The sequence below is a fragment of the Echinops telfairi genome, unplaced genomic scaffold (genome assembly GCF_000313985.2).
Source record: "Echinops telfairi isolate 266 unplaced genomic scaffold, ASM31398v2 ScPeMD7_2573;HRSCAF=3158, whole genome shotgun sequence".
NCBI lineage: Eukaryota > Metazoa > Chordata > Mammalia > Afrosoricida > Tenrecidae > Echinops > Echinops telfairi.
This window is the reverse complement of record NW_022106471.1, coordinates 7,357,573-7,379,034: the sequence shown is the minus strand read 5'-3', so window position 1 is coordinate 7,379,034 and position 21,462 is coordinate 7,357,573.

The following is a 21,462-nucleotide window of genomic DNA, read 5'->3' as shown; positions in this document are numbered from 1 at the left end:
TTTAGAGAGAGGAGAGATGGAATTGTGATTTGAGCCCACATCTGCCAGAATTCAAAACTTGCAACCTTTACTACAACTATCAATGGAATCCCTGGGTGGTGCAAATGATTTATGTGTTTCATGCTAACTGGAAGAACGGTGGTTCAAGTCCACCTTGAGTAGTTGCCCCAAAAAGCATGGCAACCTACCCCCACCCACCTTCTCCCCCTCCACCCCCACCCCCCAACAATTCATTCACTGCAAACCCTCTAGAGCACAGCCCTACTTGGACAGCCACGGGCTTGCCATGAGTCCGAGTCAACTGGATGCCAACTGGTGACTACTGCTACCAGCAGACAATTGTGTAGTGCTTACTCTATACAACTATACAATTGGTTGCTCTCACAAGACAGAATCTAACCCCACTTTACAGAAGAGGAAACCTAAGTTTAGAGAGATTCTGGCCCACACAGAGCCAAGACGTGAGCTTGCGCCTGCCATTTCCAGTGCCAAGAGCTTGTCATGAATGGCTCTGGTGAGGAGGCTAGCAGGCCCTACTCAGTGAGTAGGTCATTCTGAGGTGGGCAGCCATGGCCACACACTGAGTCTCCCAAGTGGTGCTCACAAGCATGCACAGGCATATTTTCACACAAGTCTTTAATGCTCAAATCTTCTAGAAATGGAAAGTGAATTCAGGTTTCTCAGTGAGGTTTTTCAGGAAGCAGTGTTTTAGGAAAATTAATCTGGGATTAATGAATAGGACAGATTGGAGGACAAAGAAAAGCATGGCAGAGATGAACTGGTCAGAAGACTATTAGAAGCCACGGAGTTCATTTTAGTCTTAACATAGCTTTATAGCAAACACAGAGAGAGTAAGTCCTTAGAAAAAGATCTACCTGAGCACAAAATGACCTACAGCTTCCAGGAAAATGTACTCTAATATTCGGAGGCTGTACACAAGAGGGTTTCAAAATGCTCTTGGAAGAATTCCATTATCTTTTCATTTTTTTCACAAACATTTTGAAATCCCTTTATATACTAGCCCAAGAAAAATTTGAGAGTCCCTTTTAAAATTAACCCAAAATATTTATACATGGTTTTGTTGTTAGTTTTAAAAAAGCATAAACATCAAATTTTATAAACTCAGGCAGACTTGATCACTCAGTGCCATCGAGTTGATTGCACTTTGAACAACACTGTAGAACACAGGAGAATCGGACCTTCCGGTTTCTGAGGCTGGAAAGCTTCACAGGAGTAGAAACCCTCCTCGTTCTCCCTTGGAGTGGTTGATGGAATCAAACTGTTGATCTTGTGGTTAGCAGCCCAACACACAACCCATTAGGCCACCAGGACTCCTTTCAGGAATACTAGGTACACAAATACGATGGCACTGACTTAACATATTATGAAGAAAAAGTTAGGATTTTGTAAGGATTCGTAGTTTGGGCAAGTTAGTAATATATACGTTCTAGAACACTAAAGAAAAGAGAAGATGGTGTGGGAATTGTAATAAAGTACACAGCTTACAAATGATAACTCCATCAGTCAATCCACTTTTAATTTATATTATAGATGTCAATGAGTCAACACTGACTTGAAGGCAGTGAGTTTGGGGTTTTAAAAATATTTAGTTATAACACGCTAAATTCTTTTATTTTCTTTTTTTATATTAAAAGATCATTTTATTGGGGACTCTTACAATCCACACATCAATTGTATCAGGCATGTTTGTACATATGTTGCCTTCATTCTTTTCTAGACATTTCCTTTCTATTGAGCCCCTGATATCAGCTCCTCTTTTTTTCCCTCCCTCTTCCCCCTCCCACCCTCATACCCCTTGATTGATTATAAATTATTATTATTTTCATATCTTACACCGACTGCTGTCTCCCTTCCCCTATGTTTTCTGTTGTTTTTCCCCCTGGAGAAGGGTATATGGTTATGACAGCACACTAAATTTGAGGTTGAGATCTTAACAGAAAAATCAGAATTGTGGTAAAATAAGGAAATTTGATATTTTTTAGATATATTATACTTAGAGTATCTAGGAGATAGAGAAAGTGCTCATTTTTCAGAAATGATCCCAGAAAAGCACCCCTCACCATAAAGATCTCATACCCATGGATTCAATAAATCTCTCAGGAATTTATTCTACAGAAATAAGTGAATAGAAGAAAAGAGGTCTCTTGATGAAGACATGCACTGCAGTTGTTGTGCTAGTACTTGAAAACAAGAAACACTCTAGTAACCCAGCTTTAGAGATCTGCTTCATACATGAGGTCTTTATAATATTAAATTGATTTCAAATATAAAAATGACAGAATTACAGGCAAGTGATTGTTACTTTTTAAGTGCATAGTCCAGAATGCATAATTATATGTACTTATATCTATGTAAAAACATAAATACAGGGAATGAGGCAAGTGGCAAAAATTTAAATAGTGATAGTTCTCTTAAAAAACAAACCAAAAGAAAAAACACCCCACAAAACTCTCTTTTTCATTGTCCTCAAAAATATGTTTTCATTTCTTTCAAGTAGAGGAAACTTGTAAAGGAGGCCACCTCCCTGGCCACATCCCACCAATGATCACTCTTGCCACACCTGAGGCTGCCCACCAGCCCCACTGCTAAGGTGGTATTATTAGCAGTAGCCTTCCTTCCATTCTTCATATTTGGATTAGCTGGGAGTAACATACATGGCCTTCCCTCCTGAGCCCAGTCCAGGGTTAATGCAGGCAAATGCAGAACGATACTCCCACACCCCCACGCCTCCCTGGGTTTCTGGATTCGGGCATTCTGTGGCTGCCTGGATTGCTCTCCACAAAACTCTTCCTCTCCTCGTTCTAAATAAAGTGGCAGTGTACCCAGATTCTCCAAAAGGGTTCCGTTTATCTGGGTCACTAGATAAGAATGCCTGACAAAGAGAGAATGAAATTCAGAGATGGGAGAGATGCTGACGATGTTCTCCAGAAGTCTTCCTAAGGCCAGGATTTTTAAAAATAATTTGGGAGGCATCCACAGTTAGGAGCAAGGTTTCTAGTATTCTAGCCTTGCGTTCAAAAATAAAGAAAAAATTATTATATCAGGGAAAAGAGAGTTTGTAAAAAAAAAATCCATCTTTTTTTTCTCAATTTAATGTTTCAATTACCTTTCCATCCCTAAGAATAACCCAATGGTGTGAAACAGGCCACCCCAGATCATGCAGAAGATGCAGGCTCTGAGAGACAGCGGGTGCAGTCGAAGAAGGAATTTCCTCTCCTCTGATCCAGCCACCTCCCCTCCCCCACTTCCCATTCTCTCCCACGCAATCCAACCACCACTGTTCATTGTTAACTGGCACTACTCCCTCGGCCCTTTCTACAGAAAAGACATATGTCCGTGAAAACATATCCACTTCCAGTCCTCTTGCCCCAGACTAGCACCAGAATCAGCGTTTTAAAATACAGCTCTATCCATAGCATGCTCCTCTTCATGAACAAACCTACGATAGATAACCTGCCAAAGTCCTTAGCATGACCTCCAGGCCTCTTTCCCATTCTGGTCCATCTGCTGCTCTTCGTTATTTAAAATGTTCCCCCCTTCGTGTCCTCTCCACTCCGGCCACACAGAAAGAGTAAGTGGTTCCTATCTAGGACTTCTACCAACCATCTGTCAGTATGTTGTCTGTACTGGCTTGTGCGTTGCTATGATGCTGGAAGCTCTGCCACTCATATTTCAATTACCAGCAAGGTCACACATGGTGGACACCTGTTAGCAGAGATTCCAGACTAAGACAGATTCGGAAGAAAGGCCTGGTGACCTAGTCCAACAATTAGCCAATGAACACCCTATGGATCACAACAGAAGACTATCTGATGTGGGCGGGGACTAGGCCCCTCTGAAAGCACTCAAAATGCACAGTGGCCACAGAGTGGGCTCGGGCAGCTCACGGAGTGTGCAACTGGTGCAGGGCTGGGCAATGGTTCCTTTTGTTGTACATGGGATCTCCCTGAGTGCCAGCCAATTTGATAGCAACACATGAACAACAAAGAGGAGAACAAGCCAGGAAATACTTCTACTGTGGTTCCCGTTCATACATGCACAGGCTGATCCAACACAAAGCATGTTTAAACATGTCTCTGCAATCAGTGGATGGATACAGACAGGTTCTCTCAGTCTTAGTCTTGTTAGGGAGCCCTCAAAGCCAAAAAAATTTTTAAATCGATCAAAATAGTGACTTCCAAGGGGATTTGCTGTGGTTTCCAAGGCAGTGAGGCTTGCTCCCACTAATAAAATGCTTTGTCCTTCTTCTGCACTGCCATCCTAATTTGTACCTCTATTATGGCATTGATAACAGCTTGGGAATTTTCTAGCTGTTTGTGAATAAATCTTTTCTTTCTACCTTATTCATACCTGAGGGGCTGGGGCAGGGCGCAAGCATGGCCCTGTATTTTAAGCTCTGTGGGTAATTGACAGAGCTGCTAGAGGCAGCCACAATATTAATCGTCAAAGGCCAACTTTGGGGTTCTAGCAGTAAGGAGAGTATGTTTCAAACAGGAATAAGAAAGATTCTGTCTGGGGGAAGAATGTACCCCTGCCACCATTTTAGAAGACCCCCATCCTTTTCCAGGGCCATAATGATGCCCTAAAGCAAAACAAAACCAGCTGCATCAAGTGGATTCCCACGCATGGTAACGTCAGGTCTGTCAGCGTAGAAGTGTGTTCCCTCTAGAGGGTGTTCAGAGCAGGGAGCCTTGGGGAGCAGGTGCCAGGCCTTTCTTCCGAAGCCCTTCTGGGTGAGTTCAAACTGCCAACCTCCCGCTGAGTGGGGGCTGAATTTTAACTCAGAAGGGTCAGACTCTAGGGCACATGCTTGTTCCATGTTGTATGTTAGACTCATAACCACCCCAAAATGCTCATGCTTGTTCAGTGTTACATGTTAGACTTGTTACCCAAACGTGTTCCTCCGTTTGGTGACATTCAACAAGTGATTAGGAAAGGCCCTCACAGTAAAGGGAAGCACCCTATGTGGCTGGTAGGCTCTGTTCCTGGGCCCCTTGCCCCTGGTTAGTATTTTCATAACCCACCCTCCACTCAGCCCCTCGGGTCCTCTGACAACACTTCTATGGCAGCAGAAATGGGAAAAAAACTGGGGCAGAGGCAGCAACCATTTGTATGTTGGGGTTACTGCTAACTAAAGACAGCTCTCTTTGAAATGTTACAGGAAAATGCAATTAATAATTTCATTAGATCTCTGTTCTAGTTCATTGGTTAAAAAGTAGCTTAGGTTTAACACTTTATGTCTTATATCTAATACCCTAGTAGGATTTAAGAAGAATAGTATTTAGTGAACACGGAACTAGTAGTTCATCCAGGAGCTACACTATTTAAAAACTGTTTTATTTCATCAGGGATGCTAACATTTAACATTTATTTAACACAAATATTACTTAAAATAACCACGCACACGTAACACACAAAATAGCCTGGGCAATCTATAAAACGGACCCCATGTAATTTATTTTCTGATCATCTCTCTGCTGCCAGACTGTTGGTAGGCTTTAGTGAAGACACTGGCGTGTCCATGTAAATCCCACCTCTTTCTGTGAGCAGGGTATTTCACAATCTCCACAGGCCAGGCAATCTCTGCCTAATCAGTTGCAAACACACTGGGATAAGTCCTTTCTCTTAGCACCTACACTCCTGCACCCGCCCAGCCCTAGCTTGTGACACTCTGCCAAAGAATGACAAGAGAACACTCTGCTTGGCCGCCAGACTCATCTGAAACTTCATCACGCTTTCCTGCAGCCTAAGCCCACCACTTCCAATCATCTTGCTGAGGGCCTTCTTGTTTGTTACTGCCTCTTTACCAAGCACGATATCCTTCTCCAGGGCTGGTCCCTCTTGACAATGTGTCCACAGTAGGTGAGATGAAGTCTTGACACCCTAGCTTCCAAGAAGCATCCTGCCTGTAATTCTCCCAAGGCAGATTAGCTTGTTTGCTGGCAGTCCATGGTACTTTCCACATGCTTTACCGGGACCCTAATTCAAATGAATTCACTATTTGGTCTTCTTTACTCAATGTCTAACTTTCTCAATTACGTATATGAAACTTTCAATTGCTACTGAATTAGTTATGTGTAAACCACTTATCCTTTCCATGCCTCAGTTTCTCCTAGCTATGGTGCTAAAGAGGTCATATGAAGCAACTACCGTGAAAAGGGGTTCCAGAACCCAACAACTATGACCAAGTCAGATCTAATTACTTGTTATTACTAGCTATTACGAGTCATTTCATTTACAAAGCCACGATAGTTTATGATAGAAAACCAGGAAATCAGAAATGGCTTAACTCTCTACTTTCTATCCTTATTCATCTGTGTGTGTGTGTGTATGTGTGTGTGTGTGTGGTTGTTGTTGTTCTTCCAGAAAAGGATATGGGGAAAGTTTCTATGGTAGTCTTAAGTCTTAAGTTACCAAGCACTGTGCAAAGTTTAGGCTAAAAGTAGTTTCTTCTTCCTAACTTTTCTCTGCCTTCAACGTGTCAGTAACGAGGTGGCGGAAGGGGCCAGGGGGATTTGTGTAGAAATACTTGAATTCCAACCTCAAGAGAAGTGGAACCACTGCCAAAAAAGCAAACGTGTCTCAATAAATAAGCATGCATGCAGTGCCCAGAAGGAAGGCCCAGAGATGGTCCCTCCCTGCTCTTCACTCTTCACCCATCACCAAACCAGCAGCTAACAGTGCTAATAAAAGCCAGAGAGTCTCATCTTTAAACTGTCAAACTTTAAGGTTTAACAGATATATTAAAAAAGCACGTAAACGTCAATAGACAGGTCAACATACCAGGGAACAAAAGTTCCCACCCGGGTCAAGAAAGAGAACATAATTAACATGCCAGACACACCACCCTGTCCCCAGTCATCTCCAACCACCCCCCCCTCCCGCCCCAGGTCACAACCTGTTAAACAGTTTGCCTTTAGAAGTGTGACACCCGCCCCCCCCCCCCAGACCCCACGGGGGGCATCAGTGAAACCCACGCAACGGCCATAATAATTCTCAGGTGTCATTTGCTTTTTTCGCTGCTGACCCTGGGGAGGGCAGAACTGCCAGTACTTTCGTTCAAATCGCTCGCACCTGAGTATGCGTGGTCGGTATTCTTTACCTCCACACACTAAAAATAAAAACATGCTAATTTCCCCTTAGTCTGTTTTGGGTGAAGCGGGAAGAATAATTACTCATACCAAATCTCTGCCCTCTTGAACGTGTCCTTGTAACATTGCCACGGCACAGCAAGGTACGCAGGCTTCCTGCAGGAGAAGCGCTTGGGTAATTGTTAGGCACAGAGTGGAAGCAGCGGTGTTTTTCATGGGGCACCATTTGTACTTGACAGAGTGACAGTCCGACGTACCTTGCAGGCGTGAGTATCTGGCAAACAAACGAGCCTGACATGTAGGAGAACAACGGCACTTTTAAATATTTGGGCTTTCACGGGGAGAACCAGAATTCTGGTCCACTGGTGTCCACTCCTCTGAGCTCGACAATGGCCCAATGCTTCCACTTGCTTGTGGAGATTAGTGCACAGTCAAATGTGTCAACAGGTGACAGATCTGCAGGGCTCAGTGATCCAGTATTTTCCCAGGGATCATCATTATGATGTAAATCGGCAGGAGTGAAATAATGATTCAAAGTACAAGAGGAATCAAAAGATGTTAATACAACAGAGTTGCTCAATAATATGGTTTCAAATTTCACAATGCAAGCAACCTTTAAAAACAACCATTTGTCAAGTTTTGGTGTCAGAACTCCCACCACCACCACCCCTGCCCCCAAATCCACCATTATCTGAAACAGTTATCAAAATACTGTTTCTTTTTCCAACCGCATACCTGTGTGAGACCAAATGTTCTTCATCTACCTCAAACAAAGCATGACATGGTAGCATAAGGTGACCAGACGTCCCGCTTTAGGTGGGACAGTCCCAATTTGTAACAATTTTTCCCAGGTCCCACAGCGTTTTTAAAAAGTTCCAATTTTTTGAAAGAATGCACGACAAGTTAGGGTATACGGTTTTCAGCTGCCATGTGGCTCTTTCACCAGAATATGAGTTTTATCAATGGTGTCCCGCTTTTGCCCCGCTTTACCAATGTTAAAATCTGGTCACCTTATCGTAACACAATGGGTACAAAAGCAGATATGATGACACAGCTATCTTCAGTTGAGCCAGAAAGAGTAAAACAATGCCCAACTTTTCACTGGGAAAAATTACTTCTTAGTTTAAAAAACTTATCTTAACATGGCATTGCTTTTTAAAAAAGTGAATATTGTGTTAAGTACACACTTTTCATTTAAACTATGGCGAATAATATAGGGATAGGTATCCAATGTCATAGCAATGTCTATGTCACCAAACAGGACAACCTCCTCTAGCTATTGATCCTCCTGAGGAGGTATCCAAAGGAAGTGAACTGGACAATGCTCTGTGGGAGCCATAAGGTTTTCTTTTGTTAAGTGCAGACCCAGATCACCAGGCCTTTCTTCCCAGTCTTACTTTGGAAGCTGTGTTGAAATCGGTCTGCCTGAGTGGCCCTACTGACAGTTGAAATACCAGTGGCACAGCTTCCAACATCAAAGTAACATGCAGATCTCCATAGCATGACAACTGACAGAAGGATGGTAAATACAGATAGATAAAATATACATAAACTAAGGTCCTTTAAGGCTCCCAATATCTTTAAAGAATATAATTGGTCCCTAAGATTAAAAAGTTGAAGGAACTACTGCTCTGGAGTATAAACCTAAGAGTGAATAGGCTGGATCAAAGGTATCCTATCTATTAGCTACCACCAAACTTTTTTCAAACATGGCTGTACAAATTTACATCTCAACCAATAGGTCGTTGTGTGTATTCTAAATAGGAGCCCTTTGTCTGCTTATGTATTCTAAATACTTATTTCCAATTGATCTTTCAGTAAATAAAAGCGCATCAACAGCTGATTAATGAATCTCCTGGGAAAATTAGATTTCCACATGCAAAAATATGAAATGGTATCCATGCCTCACGGCACATACAAAAATAAATTCAAGATGGATTAAAATCCTCCATACACAAACTAAAACCATGAACATTTTGGATGAACAAGCAAAGGCAACACTGTCGGTTTAGCTTTCAACAATGGATTACCTAATACAAGAATAGCAAATGCACAAGAGACAAAAATAAATCAACGGGACCTCATAAAAATTAACAACTTTTGTTCATCAAAAGGCCTAGCCCAAAAAAGTGAAAAGATAAGCTACCAACTGGGACCATATCTTCAGAAACCATATTATCTCAAGAATTTATAAAACCAAAATATATATGAAACTCTGACAACTTAGCAACAAAAATACAAATAATCCAACCACATGATGGACAAATCATAGAGTAGACATGAATAGACATTTCTCCAAAGAGGACATTCAAATGGCCACCAGACACAAGAAAAAATATTAGTTTAGCATTATTAACCATTAAAAATCAAACAAACAAATTCACTGCCATTGAGTCAACGCTGACTCATAGTGACCCTATAGGGCAGGGTAGAATTGCCCTAGTAGTTTCTGAAACTGTAACTCTTTAAGGGAGTAGAAAGCCGAACCTGTCTCCTAAAGAGTGGTTGGTGGTTTCAAACTGCTGACTTTGTGGATTGCAGCCCAACTTGTAACCACTATGCCACCAGGGCTCCTCCTATTAGCCATCAGAGTACAGTGGGATGGATACCTCTTTGCTACCACTAGGATGGATGAGGTTTTAAATAAATAAATAATAATGGAGTGGTCACTGGAACCTTTATCAATTACAGGTTGGAATACAAAATGATATAGCCATTATGGCAAAGTGTGGATGATCCTCAAAACTCAAAACTAAAAAGAATACTACCCTATGACCCAGCAATTCTACTACTAAGTATAGACCCCCCCCCCAAAGACGTGAAAACAAACTCAGAAAGAGACGTATCCACTATTGCTCACTGCAACACTATCACAATAGTCAAAAGGTAGAAACCACCTAACTACCCAACAGATGAATGGATAAGCCAACTGTGGTACATACATACAAGTGGGATACTTAAGAGAAATAAAGTACAGGTGACAGTACAGATGGGACTTGAAGACATTATGCTGAGTGAAATAAGTCAATCACATAAGGACAAATATTTAATGGCCACACTTGTTATAAAAAGACAAGAAAACGCAAACGTATAGAGGCCAAAGTCTACCAACTGTTACTAGGGTAAAAGAGAAGAGAAAGAACGGGGTTAAATGCAATGGAAAGATTGCATTGAAAAAAAAATGAGGAGCTGATACCAAGGGCTCAAGTAGAATGATAAAGACAACAAATGTACAAATGTGGTTGACACAGTGGATGTATGTATGGATGGTGATGAATTGTAGGAGCCCCCAATAAAATGATTTTAAAAACTCATTTTAAAAAAAGATTGCATTGATTAAAGTAGCCTCGCACAGCTGATTATTGTAATTAATAATTTGCACACCTGTAAGAAACTGAATTAGCAAAAAAATGTGTGATGTATTTACATACACATACACACAGAATAGTGGCTGGTGCTGCTTTTATATCTCATGGGATTTGGTTCCTTGGTTTTGGGTTTTGGGTTCATGGCCCTATGGAGCATCCCAGTTAACGCTGTGCTGAGTGTTTCTGTCGACCTCCTAGAGTTCAACGCGTAGTGCCTAAAGCAGCCATCCAAGGTACAGCGGTTGGTTTCTAGTCACCTGGATCAACAGAGAGGAGGAGAGTCAGGAATAAGAGGAGGGTATAGAATGTGTGGCTAATTGTCTCTATGAACAATTGCCTCCTTTGTCATGAGACCAGAAGAATTGGATGGTGCCTGGCTACCATTAATGAACTTTTAGATTAAAAAAAAAAATTCCATAGAGAAATCCTGATAAAAAGAGGGAGAATGCAGAACAGAATTTAAAATTCTCAAGGATTTTAGACTTTCTGGAGCCAAAGAAGGCAGCTAAATCCCTGAAACTACTGCCTTGAGATAATCTTTGAACTTTAAGCCAACAATATCCCCTGAAAACATGTCAAAACCAAACAACAGTATACCATAACTAGTTTTAAAAAAAAAGAGGTCTGCCTTGAGCATGACCTCTTCTAAGAACTACAAATGGACTACAGCAACTCAAACGGTTCTAGAGGAATCCCAGAGGACAGGGAGTTTATGTTAATGGAGAGAGGGGAGGAACAACTCAACATTCTCAGTGGGAATGGTCAAACAATGTAGAGAATGTAATTAATGTCCCTAAATTGTTGAACTGATGTGCACATTGTCAACAAAATAAAATTTAGGGGAAAAAATGAACTGAAGGAAAAATGTGATTTAAAAAGTTAGCAATCTGTTGTCCTGATGGTCACTCCTTTTTGTGTCTTTTGTATGAAATCTTTCCCTATTTCTAAGTCTACATACCCCAATATATTCTTCTAAAAGTTTTATTGATTTGCATATGTTTTTCGATTACTTAGGATCTCTCTGGGCTTCGGTTTGCAGTAATCAGCTTTACTGCTATCCTCTGCATTTTCATGTCTCATTTGGTAGTTTTTCTGGGTGGCCATCTTTTTCATTTCCATGTGACTCTCTCAGTGCAAGTGGTAGGCTACTAGAGATTCAAATGCTTCCACGGAAAATGAAAACTAGGAGGCCTGACTTTATTAACTGACTCCAGGACAGGTAAAGGGATACAACCCATCCCTTTACAGAGTTGCAGGCAGAGGGGTAGGCTGCCCTTCATGCTTCCATAATAAAGCTTTCAAGAAAGTAGATGGATGTTTGGTTTTGGGACTTCAGTAATTCTCAGTAAAAAGATAAGTCTACAACTGAATGAAGTGCAGCTTGTTTTACTAAGCGTACTTTTTCTAAGGGCTGGGAAATGGCTCTAGAACATTCCTCAGTCGGCAAGGTGCTGTCACATCCACCAGTGGAGCTGGAAAGGGCGTAATGGCATTCATGTCACTTATGTGGCACCCTATGACACCCTAGCCTCTTTCAAGAAAGGGTGTTTGTTTGTGTCTGTTTGTTTCACCAACACTCAACATGTCCTTGAGCAAAGCTCTCTATAGACACAAGAACCTAATAACTGACTGCTCCTTTTTGTCTAGCACAGTGATTTTTTTAAAACTACAGACTATCGGTTAATGAATCATCAAATCTATTAGGTGGGTTACACCCAGCATTTTTTTTCTAAGCGAACCAGAATAGAATGTGAGAAAATTTTTACCTTGCACATAGTGAGGGTGAAGGTGAATATTGTTTCATAAGATTTTTTTTTTCCAACTACTGTAAATGCATTACTTATTCGTGGGTTTCTGCATGGAAGACACTGGTGGAGGCGCCCTGGCACAAGGGTGACGCACTCTGTTGCTGAGTGAAAGGTGAGAAGTTCCAATATGCTAACAGCTCTGAGGGAGAGAGACGGGGCACTCTGCCCTTGGAAACCCCATGGAGCAGTTCTACTCTGTACCAAAGGGTTGCTCAAAGTCAAAATCAACTTGACGGCAAGTAGTTTAGTTTGGCATACTAGAGTAAGCATACATTCTGGGAAATTTTCTTACCAGCAACCATCCCTTATGCTGGCAAATATCCATGTACTCATTTACTGTCAAATGGCAAAACTTATGTGCCACCATTTCTACATGACCCCACCCTTCTTGGCCCCTGCTGACAGACCCAGGGTGGACAGCTGACCCATACTGGTTTGATGAGTTCCTTGCCCGTGATTTCTAACTTGCCACCCAATGAACTTCCCAGTGACAGAAGCTACCAAATAAGCTGTTGGTGGCCAAGTTTCCTGCCATGAGAAGAAATGAAAGAAATATGCAGAAAGAGGAAGAGCCAAAAGATGAAGAGAACATTCTAGTCATGTTGAGGCCAGCTACATTCCTGTCTTTCCCACAGTTAGGTGGCCCAAGCCTTTCTTGGATTCTGTAAGCCAGTTAAGTCCTGTTTTTTCCTAAATTGGTTTGACAGGCTTCTGACACTGGAAATCAAACAAATACACATGCAATGCCTGTTTTTCTCCTAAGGCCTTGGGGCCAATGTGAGAAATTGGACATTTCAATCCTGGTGAGCCAGGGGCCAGATTACTGCCTCAAAATCTATGGAACTTTCAACAACAAAAAATAGCAAGCTTCTTTTGGTTTTGTTTAACTCTATCGAACTTTCATATATCACATCAAAGGGAAAATTGGCACAACTCCTAAACAGCTATAAATACAAAAAGATGGTATTAAATTAAACTTTGGTCTTCAGTACTATAATAAGCCATTTGGGGGTACATCTGTAAAAGAGACCCTGGTGGCACAGTTCTGGGTTGCGCTGTTAACCACAAGGTCAGCAGCTTGAAAGCACCTGGATTCCAAGAGAGAAAGATGAGACATTTTACTCCCGTAAAGAGTGCCTCGGAAACCCACTGGGACAGTTCTACCCTGACCTATAGGGTCACTATCAGTCAGGATGGCAGCGAGTTGTGTTTGGGGTTTGTTTTTGTTTTTAATGTAAAAAGCATATGGTTCAATGGAGGTGGGACCCATAGGGAGGTTCACATACATTCATACAGCACTGATAACATTTCATTTTTGCCTTCAGTCTGATTGGAAGCCACTGAGGCACATCATGGTAGAAAGTTACTGCCCAGATCTTTGTCAAGAGGCAGTTTATTTATTTATATTAATCTGACCCAAATTCACTCCTTCAAGGTCTTCTGGCCCTGTACTCCTGAGTGTGGCCAAGGACTGAAGAGACAGAAACAGGAGTGAATGCAGAGCAGTTGGCTGAAGAGCAAAACCTGGAACTGACAGAGGTGTTTACAATCCACACCAGGGGACGAGGAACTGACTGCAGCTTTTATATGAGAGAGAGAACGGAGAAACTTTGCTGCTTCTAAGAAGATAATCCTCAAGCTGCCTCCTCCCGTACCTGCTACTTTGCCATTGAAACATACAACCCAACTGGCCTTTGTGTGTACCTGAACATTTTACATGATGTGGTTTGTTCGGATTGGGGGACAAGGACTAAAAAAGGTTAAGATTAATTCTGGTTCAAAGGCATCCCATGAGTGTCTGTTGGCAAAGTGATCTCTTTTAGGTAATGAAACTTCTAATTATTCTGATCTGATCAATTCTGCATTCCCTATCAGTTGGACCTGACTCAAAGGTTGTCCGAAAAATCAGGGGTCCATCTAGAACGGTTCTCCGCAAAACAAGGTTCACAGAAGGCCCAGAACCACACGGCTCGCTTGTCACATGCTCACGAAGCGTGAACTCCAAGGAGTGAGATAACAAAGTACGAGTATTGTATGACTCCAAGACTCACACCAAACTCACTCACTGCCACTGAGTCAATTCAGACCCATAGGGACCTAGAGGACTGCCCCTGTGGGTTTCTGAGACTGTAACTTTCAGGAGTGGAAAGCCGCATCTTCCTCCTGAAGAACAGATGGTGGTTCTGAACGGCTAACCTTTCGGTCAGCAGCCCAACAAGTGAGCTACTGTGTCCCCTGGGACAACACCTAAACACAAAATGGTGTCAAAAGCCACAATTTTATCTGCTTTTACTCTTTGTACTTCAGCTTCTCAGGAATGGATGGCTTGATTCTGAAAAGCTCCAACACGGCCAACTTGCCACTTTTCATTCAAATACAATGGGGCTTCACATTGTTGTTGTTGTTGTTTACAGGGAAAAAAAGGGGGTGCTAAAGGATAACAAAAGTTTTGCATGAAATTTTTCGGAAATCAAATAAGAATGCATAAGGAAAGGGTGCTTCATAAATGTTACCTAAGAACTGAGACCAAATGTGGGTAATCTAGGAATCTATCTGTGACATCTTAGTCTTTCAAACAGAGGGATGCTTCATGCTGGGCCCATTTTACTCTAGATCGAGCCTCCCTGATGAAACTCCTCCCATAGAGCAGGCTCCTTTTCAGAGGCAAACTAGCTCCTGGGCCAAAACCTGTAGCCCCAGTGTAGTAAGGAGGTGACCTTTGAAAGGCACGACAGACTGGACTGAGCCTGTGGTAGTGGTCCTGGTCTCCACAGCAACCTGGAAGTTCATTTTCCTTATGAAGGGCTTGACTCGAGATGATTCTTTTAGTCTGTATTACGAATGGGTGGTGCCTAATGTTCATTCTCCACTATGATCCTGACTCAAAGCAAGAGATATAGCCTTAGCTTTCAAGTCAAACAAGAACCTCCCTCTCCCTTTGACGATATGCATGCTGCTATTGGGAGCAACACAAAATGATCACTAGGGTGAATCTGCCGACTGTGTTATTCTGGGCAGACATGAACCAGAGAGGTATGTGTTTGAGAAGGGGAGAGGGAGGAGGAAGCTGCTGTTAGGTGCCACCCAATGGCATAGTGACCATGTGGACAACAGTAAGAAACACTGCCTGGCCCTGGCCCTGGCCCATTCAAAAATAGAATGTGGAGTCTAGCTTAGTAGACAATTCATGTACATGAAAAATTGAGTGATTGAAAAAAGGGAGAAATAATTTCTCAAATTCACTCTTTACATAAGTATTGTTGTTGTTGTTGGGTTCCAACTCATGGTACCCCCCATACAACAGTAAGAAACACTGCCGTCTTGCTCCATCCTCACAATTGCTATGCTTCAGCCCATTATTGCAGCCACTGTGTCAATTCATCTCATTAAGGCTCTTCCTCTTTTTTGCTGCCCTCCTACTTTTACCAGGCATGATGTCCACTTCCAGGGACTGGTCTCTCCTGATTACATGTCAAGAGTATACAACATGAGTCTTGTCAACCTCCCTTCTAAGGAGCATTCTGACTGTACTTCTTCCAAGACAAGATTCGTTTGTTCTTCTGGCAGTCCAGGGTACTTCCAATATTCTTTGCCAGCATAATAATTCAAATGCATCAATTCTTCTTTGGTCTTCATTATTCAATGTTCAACTTTCACATGCATGTGAGGCAACTGAAAATATGCCAGGTGCACCTTAATCTTCAAAGTGACATCCTTTCTCTTCGACACTTTTAAAAGAGATCTTGTGCAGATTTGATCAATGCGTATACATCGTTTGGTTTCTTGAGTGCTGTTTCCACGGGCACTGCCTATATCCAAGCAAAATTAAATCTTTGAGAGTTTGAATATTTTATCTGTTTATCATGATGCTGTCTGTGGTTGAGTTATAAGGATTTGGGTCTTTGCTAAACTGAGTTGTAATCCATACTGAAGGCTGCAATCCTTGATCTTCATCAGCAGGTATTTCAAGTCCTCCTTACTTTCAGCAAGCAAAGTATTTAAAATATCAGTGACACAGATGCTAATATCTTAACAATACAAAGCCACCACAGTACAACAAACTGACAGACAAGAGGTAGTCAGGAAGCTGGATATTGTCAAAACGTGTTCCTTGTCTGGTGGAGCTGGGGTCTGTTAACCACCAGCCACTCCATGGGAGAATGATGAGGTGGTCTTCTTCTAAAAGAGCTACAGTCGTGACTGTGGTATTACAAGCATTCCTGGGCAGCCATCTAAGGTAAAACTACTGGGTTTTCCCTATTCAGGGGAACAAAGAGTGTTGTAAACTGAAAGACAGGTGTAAACAGTTAGTCCAGTAGACTAATCGACCATGGAAACACCAGTCTCTAGAAGCCTGAGACCAGAAGAACTAGATGGCACCTGGATACCACTAGCAACTGCTCTGCAAAGGATCACATTAGAAGATCTTGGACAGAGTGGGAGGAAAATGTAGAACAGAATTCAAAATCATGAAACAGGTCAGGGTTACTAGTTGGAGACATATTGGAACCCCCAAGACTAGAGCCCTTAGTTACTCTACAGGTCTAGAACTCAACTCACCCCCTTGTCAAAATAACCATTGAAGATCAAAAGGGCAGCACTTACTCAAGGATAAAAGCCAGAGAGTTGGGAAAGCAGGAGGAATGGAAACAGGAAACACAGGAAGGAAGATAAGCGATGGAGCATTAAGGGAATTGCAATGGATGAGTTGAAACAAAATGCGTATGAACTTTGAATGTAAAGCTGATTATCTACTCTATAAACTTTTACCTAATTTACACACACACACAAATATATATAAAAATGAAAGGGGGAGATGGGGCAGCATTTACCCAAGGATAAAGTTCAAAGGTTAGGAAAGGAAACAGGAAACACAGGGAGGATGTAGGATGAGTGGTGATACCCTGTGGGGATTGCAGTGGGCGAGCTGAAACAAACTGTGGGTGTGTATGGCTGAATGTAAAACTATGAGCTGTTCTATAAACCTGCTCCTAATCCATCTTAAAAAGAAAAAGGAAAAAGATGTACAGTCTTGGAAACCCTATGCAGGGTCACTATGAGTGAGAACTAGCACTCGTCTATCTCGTACTTTGATAGCTCTCTGTTGCTGTGATGCTGCAAGCTATGCCACTGGTATTTCAAATATCAGCAGGATTGCTCATGGGGGAGCAGGTTTCAACAGGATCTTTCAGACTGAGAAAAGACCAGGAAAAAGGAATAGGCTCTCCATCTAGGAGGGGTTAGCCACTGAAAATCTTGAGCAACAGTGGAACAGTGTCTAATAGAGTGCCAGAAGAGAAGTCCCTGGAGTTAGAAGGCACTCAAGTACAACTGGGGAAGAGCTGCTTCCTCAGAGTAGGGACGACCTAATGACATGGACCACCTTAATGACATGGGCCACCTTAATGACATGGACCACCTTAATGACATGGACTGAGTAAAGCATGGCTCAAAATAAGAAGACAATGACCCTGGGTTCAAATATAAATTCTATGATGGTGAGGATGAAACCAGGCCAGAGTGTCTCAATCTGTGGTACTGAAGGTTGCCATGTGTCAGAACTGACTCGCTTGGCAATTAACAAGGACCAGTCAGAATCAGCTCACTGGCAAGGGTTTGTGTTTGTTTTCAGTCTCATGAAAAGAAGCTTAGAGAAGGATGAGTCCAAAGACAGGGGACTCCAGTCACAGATCTCCTGCTTACTAGTTGCGTGCCCTCAGACAAATCCTAAGCTCTTGGGATTTTCTTCACTTATAGAAGGAAAAGAACAATTCTCTCACAAGGTGGCTGTAAGTGTTAAATAGATAGGGCTCAAGAGAGCACTTAAAAACTGCAGCACACCAGGCTAATCCTTAATGGTATTCTTCTTGCTAACAAACCGGCCAAAACGGCTCGTTCCAAACAACTCTGAAGCATTGAAAGTTAAAAAAAAAAAGTGGGGGGCCTTTCATGGAGGGCTCAAGTTTTTAATTAAAATTCTGCTCTGTTTCCTGATCACGTTAGATCTGTAGAATGGATCAGCAAGGTAACTTGACTTAAAAGTTGAAATGTAAGCCCAACCAGCCCTCCTACTGGGCTCGCGTTGACTGCAGATATCTAGCACAACACGCTCACCCATCTGTCCTCTGCCCTCACTCCTCTTTGTTTACAATTACAAAGAGCTCCGTGTACTGGTGAGGAACTCTACCACTGGTTAAATGATAACAGGGACACTTTGGGACACTTTAGGCACCAGTTATAAAGCTAAAGCTGGGTTGGACTGACCCCTGTCACCAGTCCTGGGAAAAGTGGGTGTGGGTTCCCTGGGGCAGCAGCGGGAAGCCAGCCCGGCCCTCACACCACGAGGTAGCTCTGGCTAGCAGAGCAGACTCTGAGACTCCCCAGCCGAGGCAGAGAGGAAGTGAGAGGCTTGGGCCGGCAGCTGTCACTTGCTCCTTCTTCTTTGTCACTCACAGAAAGAAGCAAAGATGCTGAGAAGGCAGTCACTGGTTTGCTTTGTTAAAGCAGACTTTATGTACTTCACCTCAAGTCCTCACCCTGCTGGAGTTTTTAGGACCAAAAGACTCATTTCTGATGAAGTAAAATGCAAAATAAACAGCGTTTTATGTTTTGTTTTTAAATGGAGGTTTTTTCTTTCCAAAATGAAATTTTTGCCCCACTTGGTGAAATTTTAGTCAAGAGCTATACTGAGGTTGCTATCACGGGTAACATCTGGTTACAGCTGCTTCATGTGAAATCCACTGGTGAGGGCCTACTGTGTGTAGAAGCACGTTTTTTAAAAAGCAGTCTTTAAAATATATATACTTTGCCTTTTTAATGTGCAGGATTTGGGGCACATTTTCTGTCAGGGGCCACCTAACATCAGCATTAGCTTGGATCCCCCAAGCAAACATCTCAAAACCAAGTGAGTGGGCTCCGCGAAATTTACTGCAGCTAAGCCACCCGGCAAAACATCATTCCTGCCTACTCTTAATGCCACATTGAGAGCCAAGTTCAGCGTCACAAACAGAAAAGCAAGAGCTAGCGACGGCCTGAGGGATTCCCAAGCCACGTCTGCAACTATAACACATGGAATTGTTTATTTTAGCATTACCTGGAAATAAACCAGAAGTGGTCACCAAACAATGATTTTTATATGACAAATAAGTTATTTTTTAACCAAGCAGCTCTTCAGTACCCACCCTCCCTAGTAAAATGCAGCTTTCTATACAAAAGGACAGTCCTTTCATGTCGGTTCAGATCCTTTCAGTTTGATATCACAGATGAATTACAATCATTTGTCCTCTAAATTTCATGTGGCTTCCTGGGCCCAAATGAACAACAGGATCATCTTTTTGGCTCCTTTATGTGAGAAACCAGTTATGAATCAAGCTTTCTAATTAAGCTGGTGAGTATGGGCTGCTGCTAGATTTTTCAAAGGGTTTTCTCTTGGAAGCAGGAGAGTGGGTAACCCTATTGTCTAGGAGTTCCCAAATGCAATCAAAGCCAAGTGTAACACACAGATGTCCTGACTGGAAAAAGCTCATAAATCATCATCCCACATCATTTAGATGGGAGAGAAAGTTTCAGACTAGAACAATTAACAATTAACTTCTCTCAAGAAGTTATTTCATACAGTTAAGCAGGGGGGGGGGCAAAATCGTGTTCAAAAGAAATGAATCTCGATCACAGTTCTGCCATGTCACAGGGGCTTCAAGAAGTGAAGGGGGGGGGAGACTCTTACAGTATCTTTTCATTCCATTTTCCCACCCATTTTTTTGAAACCCCCTCCTACCTACCACTAACTGTTCGTGTCTCTGGGCTTCAGTTGGCTCATTGCTAAAATGGGAATAACCCCAAGCCCCCTGCTCATCACACAGATCTGCCATGATGAGGCTTGCATGAAGACGTGGAAATTCATGGATAAGTACTTTTAAGGCGGTCTTAAAGGGCTACCCTGGTATTTCCCACATTAACAAATTTCTCTGTGCTGCATTTACTCAAGTGTGACCGAAGATGATCAAAGCCAGTGACAGGACGTCAACGGTTCTGCCAAGGAGGCTCTCTGAAGTGGGCCTGAGATCCCTGCTGCAGAGGATGACGTCAGACTGCTGGTTACAGGAGAAGAAAGGCTGCCAATTTCCACTGAGCCCAAGCCCGCCTTGGTCAGCCTCCTCTGGCTGTGTGTGAGCAAGAATGGGCTCTTTATGCACGACATGTGTGCACACGCAGAGGTTCACGTGCAGGGGCACCCAAACAAGGCGGCGGCTTTGTGTGCACAGACCAGCACACGCTTTGGGTCTTAAAAGTTTTTATTACGAGAAGTAAGGGAAATTGATCAAAAGGCAACTTTCACTTTTGTTACTCTGGGGGGAAAAAAGAAAGAAAGAAACCTGCTACTCTCAGAAACTTCATCCTGTTGGATCTTTTAAAGGCATATTTTAAAAGCAGAAAATGGGATTCTTCTAGTATTTACAGACTCCTCTACAAGTTCTTTAGATAGTCACTACAAAAGGAGTCATGGAAGATATATTTAAAAGTCTAAGTGATCTTCAGGTGACAATATCCAACTTCTATGGGAACAACTTCATTCTCAGAATGGCTGGAGTTGCTTCCATCAGGAAATTCAAGACAGATCCTAACTGAATTCACTTTGAGGAGATAGTTTATTAAATTTATTGCTCTTAAAAAAAGAAAAAGAAAAGAAAACCTGGCTTATTAACATTTGTTCACTCGGGAAGTTTCCTGGCAGAAAGCAAACTGTTAAATCAAATTAGAAGGTGCAAAGAAAATAGGGGCTGCATTCATTATAATCTTTCTTCAACTGTCCATCACCTACTGGGATAGCAGTCAAAGCAGGAGGCATATCGTAGCAGATCATGTTTATGACTGGCACTGAAACTACTTCTGCCAATAAATCTAGTGTAAATCCCAACACTGGAATCCTAAAGAGGAGACATGGGCAATATTCTTTGGTAGCTGGAAGTGTGTTTTCTTTGGTCCTGCTCTAAGTATGGCTGAAAGGAGAGTATGGCTCAGTGATAAAGTGAAGCTGAGGAAGCGTTCCACATTCTGCTTTTGGCTGCATGGCTGCATATCAGAAATCCTACTTCAAACAGTAGCTGAGAGCGCCTTACTGTCAGTATCTGAGAAATGGGGACCATAATAACAAATGCTATTATCCAATTACTGGGA